The sequence below is a fragment of the Myotis lucifugus genome, unplaced genomic scaffold (assembly GCF_000147115.1).
Source record: "Myotis lucifugus unplaced genomic scaffold, Myoluc2.0 scaffold_78, whole genome shotgun sequence".
Classification (NCBI taxonomy): domain Eukaryota; kingdom Metazoa; phylum Chordata; class Mammalia; order Chiroptera; family Vespertilionidae; genus Myotis; species Myotis lucifugus.
In genome coordinates, this window is record NW_005871126.1 from 4,997,535 (window position 1) to 5,005,468 (window position 7,934).

The following is a 7,934-nucleotide window of genomic DNA, read 5'->3' on the forward strand; positions in this document are numbered from 1 at the left end:
CGTTTTCAGGCTGGCGGGTGACTGAAGCTTCCAACTGCTCCTTTTTTTCTTTTCTTTTTTTCTATTCTGGGCCCAGCTTTAGCTCTGAGGCCTTGCTGCTGAAAGCAGGTTTCTGGCCTTTACCTTCTGTATTTGATACAATGTTGCGGTCCGGCTGGCTGAAGCCCGGCTGACTGAAAGCCGGTTTCTGGGGTTTTGTTTAGCTTCTATATTTGCAACATAGTTGCTTAGAGTTGCAGCTGAGAAGCCGGCAAGTCAGGCGGGGAACATTGGAGTCTGCCATCAATGAAGCAAGCAAGCCTCCCTCTTCGCTTCAGTGCATGGCTGCCGGCTGCCATCTTGGCTGACAGTCAATTTGCATAAGGATATGCTGATTAGCCAATGGGAAGGGTAGCGGTCGTACGCTAATTACCATGTTTCTCTTTTATTAGTGTAGATTATAAATTCTGAACTTCTCTGATAGAAATTCTATCTTGATTAAGCTAATGTTATTGGGGGCGGGGGGGTAGGTGTCATCTGCTACTCTCAGCTAAACTATTCTTACCTGCTACATCATGTCTATCTTACCAGCACTTAGCACAATGCCTAGTATGTCAGGTGCTCAAGATTTTGAATGAATGTATGAATCTCCACACACACATCAAAATTATATACATATAAATTGCCTCATGCTTTGATAACTCCTAATTATTTTTTTAGATGAACCAGATATTCTCATTGCTTACCTTATTATTTCCAGAGAGTAAGGCAGGTCTTTACAGAAGCTGCTTTAACTCATTCTGGTAATTGGACTATTAATTTCTTTGATATCTCAATTTGAACTATAATAGTCAAAAGTTAGTTGACCTTCCAAATAGCCACACTACTTTCCTCTCTACACATTGGCAATATGTTATCATATTATTGCAAATAGCAAACAAAACTTACAGAAAACTTGAACCAAAATAGGTACTTTTGCCAACTGTGCACTGATGGACATATGTTGTGCTGTGTTTATGTTCTGCTTACCCAGCTCTTAGGGAGATGCTCAGAATACCAACCACGCCAATATTAAAACTCTCCCAAACACATGCTCTGTTGAAAAGCTCTACTTATTGGGGCCAGGACAAAGTTGTCAAGAAGATTTATATCATGTAGTTTGTTCTACATATGATGAAGTCTAAAGAGTAAACATTTTAGGGGGGGGGAAACAACTTTTCAAATTATTCCAGTCCATTACCTGGTAGTGTGTTTTTATTTCACATTTTGATATGCAACAAAAAAGCATTAAACTTAGAGATCTAAGCTTTGTGTAACTTTGGTGTAGCTTATTTTTACTGTCCATCTCTTTGTAAAATGGCGGCACATTTCATCGTGTCCATTGAAATAGATAACATCATGAAATGGCTTGAACTGCTGATATAAAAGCTTTAAAATAAAAATGGTGTTTTCTCAGAGAACAGAGGAAAGGTAATTTAAATTAGTGTAATTTGCATGCTGTTCCCCTCTCTGAGCAGCTTGCTGTGATTTATTCCTCTGTTATCCATCACTTATTTTTATAAAATATATTTTTATTGATTTCAGAGAGGAAGGGAGAGGGAGAGAGATAGAAATACCAATGATGAGAGAGAATCATTGATCGGCTGCCTCCTGCATGCTCCCCACTAGGGATCCAGCTGGAACCCAGGCAAGTGCCCTGACTGGGAATCGAACTGTGACCTCCTGGTTCATAGTCGAGGCTCAACCACTGAGCCACACTGGCCAGGCCGTCCACTTATTTTCAAAATGATTACTCCGAAATAAAACTGAAGTAGTAGTTGTTCCGTTCTAATATAGTGGTATATTAGAATTGCCCTCTATGGTTCATTTAAGGATGGAGATGAGTTGCTTTTAGAAGCAGTTAAAAGAAAGAGAAAAAAAAGACAAAGGAAGAAAAGAAGGAAGGGAAGGAGGGAGGAACCACTTTGTATCATGATTCTATTTATCTATGAGTTAATGCTTTTGAAGCTCAAATTGATTTTTCAAAGTCTTTCTTTTTTTCTGTTCAGAACCTCCATTACAGACAACTGTGTTTGATAATTCCTTCTTTTCAGACCAGAAAAAATGATCATCAGAAGTAACTTTCTCTTTTTCAATCCCTTCACACTTAAAGGTTAATGGTTGCAGTGCGGCAGGAGTAAATATAATTCAATGCAATTAGGAAGCAGAATCAGAAGGGAGAGGCTGAAGGAGACTACTGATGGAGATGGAGAAAAGGGCTGAGCGCGCCACAGAAGGAAGAGTCTTCACCAGGCAGCTCGAATGGCTCTCAGAATTGTTCCAAGATATTTATGTACATAAACAGCAGCCTCTTGTGTAGTGTTCAGGAACGCATTGAATCAGAATTGCTGTGGCTTGAATAGGCCTCATTTTTTAAATCTTGTTTTACAGGAGGAAGTAGAGACAAGACAATATAATTTGCAGAGCCCAAAGCAAAATGAAAATGTTGGGCTCCTTGTTCAAAAATTCTTGGGCATTCAATGGCAACAGCAGAGCATTAAAACAATCACAGGCTGCCTCTGAGGGCAGGGTCCTCTGTGACCACACAGCTTGTGTGCCCATAAAGCCACTCCTGAGACAAGGTCAGACAGGTTGAATTATTTGCCGAAGATAATAAAACTGGTTAGGAGTGGATCTAACATTCTGATTCCTTGTTTAGTTTTTCTTTCTTCTGTATGCTATTATTTCTTTATATTTGCTTCCTGGTTAGCGTAGAATAACATAGATTTACTCACTCATTATTTAACAAATATTTCTTGAACACAGACTTTGTGGCAGATACTATATTAAGAACTGAGCAAACAAATATAAGACAATTCCTTTCCTTAAGTACTACTTTATACTGGATGCAGAAAAAAGACTTCAGGAAAAAAAATATTCCACTTCTACAGGGGTTGTGAGGAAGGTAGAATGCTTATATGTCACTAGTAAATCTTAAATAGGTATTAATTTTTTGGAGGGCAATTGGGCCATACAAGACAAATGCCTTAAAATGGCTCTCTTCCTCCCTCCCTCTTTCTATTTCTTTCTTCCTTTTTTCCCCCCCTTTCCTCCTCTCCCTGTGTCCCTTCTTCTCTCTCTTCTTTTTGGCACCCTTTTGGCCCAGAAATAACATTTTTTGGAATTTATCTAAGTCAGTAATATGAAATGTGAGCAAAATTATACATATAGAGCAGTTCATCATAGTGATTTTTTCCCCTCATAAATGCCCAAGAATTTGGGGTTTGGTTAGGCACATTTTGGTATGCCTATGTTAACAAATGGCCATTAAAATTTTGTTTATCTCTACTAATAAAAGAGAAAGATGCAAATTGACTATACCTTCGCAACACCCACCAGCCAATCAGGAGTGAGTCTGCAAATTAATCCAACAAAGATGGTGGGTTAATTTGCATATGCAGGAGCTGAGTGGCCTGGGACAGGACTGGTCACTTGCGTCATCGCCATGGCGACGACGCAGGTGTCCCGCACCGCCTCAGCTGCTCCCGGCCTCTGGGCAGCGTGGGAAGGCGGGAAGGAGGCTCTGGGCTGGAGTGAAGGCTGAAAGGCGGCTCCGGCAGGAGTGAAGGCGGTGCTGGCAGCCAGGGGAAGGAAGGCCCATTCTTGCACGAATCTTCGTGCATTGGGCCTCTAGTAATACATGATTAGTAAAAAAGCAAGGTTTAAGTAGTATAGCATGATTTAAAAATTATTTTTTTGTTGTTGTTAGAAAATATCTATTTGTATTCCAGCCAGTGTGGCTCAGTGGTTGAGTGTCAACCATGAACCAGGAAGTCACAGTTTGATTCCCACTCAGGGCACATGCCTGGGTTGCAGGCTTGATCCCCAGTGAGGGGTGTGCAGAAGGCATCTGATCAAAGATTCTCCCTCATCATTGCTGTTTCTATCTCTCTCCCCATCTCCCTTCCTCTCTCTGAAAATCATTAAAAACATGTTAAAAAAATGAAAATATCTGTTTGTAACAGATATTTTGGGAAGGACATATACCCAAATGTTAACAGTGATGAACTTTTTGTAATTAGTTTTTCGCTTTGTATTTGGCTATAGTTCCCAATATTTCTTTATTGAGCACATATAATTCTTATAACAAAATTTTAAGTTCCACATATATTAAACTATGGAAATCTATATTTTCTTTCTTTTTAAAAAAGAATTTATTGAATTTATTAGGGTGACATTGGGTAATAAAATTATATACGTTTCAGGTGTATGATTCTATAATACATCATCTCTATATTGATGTATTGTGTGTTCACCACCCCAAATCAAGTCTCCTTCCATCACCATTTATGTTTTCTTAAATGCCTAAAGAAGAAGAGCAGCAATTCTTTTTTACTACAGAAAAATATTAATGATTAATTTTCATATATCAAAGTTTAACATAGGCTAAACTAAATGTTCATCATAAGCTTGAAATATTCCCCTTAAAGTTAGTTGAAAGGATTTTTACAGGTTATATAACCTAATCTTCCAAATGACAAAATTGACTCTACAATATCCTGTATAAGTAATATAAACTTACTGAATTTAGAGATAGATTTATTTTAGTCATGAAAAAGTGGATCTCAGCTAAATTATAACAAAGAGAAGCCTATTTGAAATCAGAACACTGATATTCTGTGCCTTCACTATGGATATTTAGGTATAACGGTGCATGGTAAAGGAGTGGGTGTGTCATTGAATAGACACTCTTTGAAAAATCCATCCAAATGAATAGTTGACTTTTGGCCACTGCACTTGTTATTTAGAGTCACCATTCATCAGAAACTCTGTTTTTAAATGCCTAGATAGAAAAATTAGGAGTTCTTCACCTAGAGCAGTGGTTCTCAACCTTCTGGCCCTTTAAATACAGTTCCTCATGTTGTGACCCAACCATAAAATTATTTTCGTTGCTACTTCATAACTGTAATGTTGCTACTGTTATGTATCGTAATGTAAATATCTGATATGTAGGATGGTCTTAGGCGACCCCTGTGAAAGGGTCGTTCGACCGCCAAAGGGGTCGCGACCCACAGGTTGAGAACTGCTGACCTAGAGTGCTGTCATAGAGGCTGGTCTACCTAGGACATGGGGCTCATTCAGAACCTCACTCGGTGACTTATTTTATATCTGTAACTCTATGGGTAAAATTTTTAAAATAATTACTACATTTTTTAAAAATGAAAAGGCAACTTTCAAAAATTAATATGAGATTTACCAAACCAGGAAGACATGCAAAATAATATGGAAAACAATTGTACTCATAGAAACAGAGTAGAAAAGTTGTTGCCAGTGGTTAATAAAAGGGTACATACTTTTAGCTATAAGAGGAATAAATTTCAAGGATCTAATGTATGACATAGTGACTATAGTTGATAACAGTGTAATAGAAATTTGCTATGTAGAACTTAAATGTTTTCACCAAAAAAAAGGGGGGTTTAATATGTGAGGTGATGGATGTGTTAATTAACTTCATATCTTTTAATATCTGACATCTGTACATATATAAAATCATCACATTGTTCACTTCAAATATCTTTCAATTTTATTTCTTAATTATACCTCAACTAGAGGCCTGGTGCATGATATTTGTGCACTGCTGCGGCGGGGGGTGGGGGGTGGGGGTGGGGAGGTGGCTTCTCAGTCCGGCCTGCACCCTCTCCCAGTCTGGGACCCCTTGGGGATGTCCGCTGAGGGGTCCTTAGCGCTGCCGCAGAGGCGGGAGAGGCTCCTGCTCCCACAGCTGCACTCACCAGCCATGAGCCTGGCTTCTGGCTGAGCGGCGTTCCCCCTGTGGGAGCACACTGACCACCAGGGGGCAGCTCCTGCGTTGAGTGCCTGCCCCCTGATGGTCAGTGCGCATTATAGTGACCCATCGTTCGGCCGTTTGGTCGATTTGCATATTAGCCTTTTATTATATAGGATAAAGTTGAAAAGCATAATATGAAGTTGGGTGTCATTTTAAAATCCTAATTTTTATAAAGAAAACACATGCAATTCATGAAAATGATCAACCTCAATGACTTCCTCTGCAACAACTTGGTTTCTCCATGTCCTTCCTGTGATTCATCAAGAGAGGCCAGGGCCTCGTTTGTGTCGCTTGCAAACATGTCTTGTGATATATCATCATCCTCTTGAAAATTTAGACTTTTAACAGCCTGTTTCATCTTTTCCCCCAACACTTGTGTTCTCTTCTTCCTAACAGCTTTTTTATTTTCATATTCCGTTTGCTTTTCAATGTAGAAAATGTCCTTAAATTGTTCCTCACTGATACTAAGAGTGTTTTTCTGGAGATCCAAGAAAACTCCACCTGCTGTTCTTCTCCCACTACCACCCATTTATAAAAAGGCCACCATTTTATTCAACATCAGTAGTTTGCATCAGAAGTTCAATTGCCTTTTTTCCCCCCAAGTATATTAGTACTCACTACTCGGGCTACCAGATCTTTCTTTGGTTCCTACAACTTGTAGGTAATTTCATTAGCCACATATTCCTGAGAATCATCCTCTGTGATCTCATACCGGCCTCTGTGGTTCATTTCTAATCTGTCTCCTAGTCTGTCTTTGACAGGTCATTTTTGTTTGAGATGACCTTTTCCTCCTCCTTTGAGCTGTTTTCTTGTCACATCACATGTATTCATCTAGCTCTTTGTCTAATTCTGTTGTATGTCCTTGAGGCTCCCTCTTAAGTGTCTTAGCAGGCAAATAAGTGCAGGTCTCAGAATGTCTGCTTTTGTCAATAATGCCTTCCATTTTCAAGACACCAAATTCAGTGGCCACTGCATCTTGATTCTGCTCCTGAGTCATGGCACCCCATGTGATATTAACCTTCTTCCTGCAGCAAAAGGCGGTTTCTGGCTGCTCTGGCCAAATGTCACATCGGCATGGATTTTCAAATTATTCATTTTTATTGAAGGCATAAACCTTTCTAAAAATAGGTTTCTTAAGATGATCCAAGAACTGACTATAGTTTACAAAACAGATTAAAGAAAAATATGTAGGAAGTTATTACAAGCTATTCTTTATGGCAATATACTTGAACTCAGTATTTCCTGAAATACATGATCATTGAAGTTCGATTTAAGGATCTCAGGAGGAAAAGAAGAGAAAAGTCATTATTAGTTGTTTTTTTTTTAATTAATAAAGAGTGCAAAAATAAATTTAGTTTTGGCAGTCCTTAAAAAAAGAAAAAATATGCAGAGAAAATTGTTTAAAGGATTATAGGAAAATGTTAATAGTACTTATGTCCAAGGAAAAACTTATAATAAAACTTTTTTTGATTCCTAGTTGGTTCCTAGTACCTGCTCTATGCTCCAGATTTCCAAGACAAATGGTTCTTTATCTTTTAGTGTTTGGTATATAAAGGTGGTTTAATATACTGTGAAATGATAAAGGTGGTGGTAAAATTACTTTTCCTTACAAATGTAAACTACTAAAACAATAAGAAAAAAATTTATGTTCTATAGCTTAGAATATACTTTCTTATTCTAGAAATATTCTGAAAATTTTTGTTCACTACTGGTTTTTGAATTCTTTTGGCTTACAATGATTCCTATAGCATTTAGCAACACCCCACTGATAACACACCCACCTTGGGAAAGGGCGCAGACTGCATGAAGGTACTCTATATTGTTCTTTCCATCTGGTTTCTAGGAGTAGTTTTGTGGACAGATTGACTGTTGATTAAAATTTAAACCAAAAAAACTTTGACTTTAAAGGCTCTTTTTGTGCTTGTGTTTCAAATCTTATGATTCCAGCATTTCAGGTACTAAGCATCATCAATACTGTCTTCTGGTCATGACTGGGCCTGCCTGCCCTTCCAAGTACCCCTATTCCAAAATCAATTCTTCCTTCTCCCAAGCCATAAGAATATTTCTACATTTAAAAATACATCCACATCTAGGAACTAATTGGTTCTTTCATAGGCCATATTAAGAT

The 7,934-nt window shown here is 38.3% G+C and overlaps 1 pseudogene; it reads right to left on the reverse strand.

The window, feature by feature from the left end:
- Window positions 1–5,973: 5,973 nt before the first annotated feature.
- LOC102422884 lies at window positions 5,974–6,901 on the reverse strand (annotated as a pseudogene).
- Between the last annotated feature and the right edge of the window lie 1,033 nt (window positions 6,902–7,934).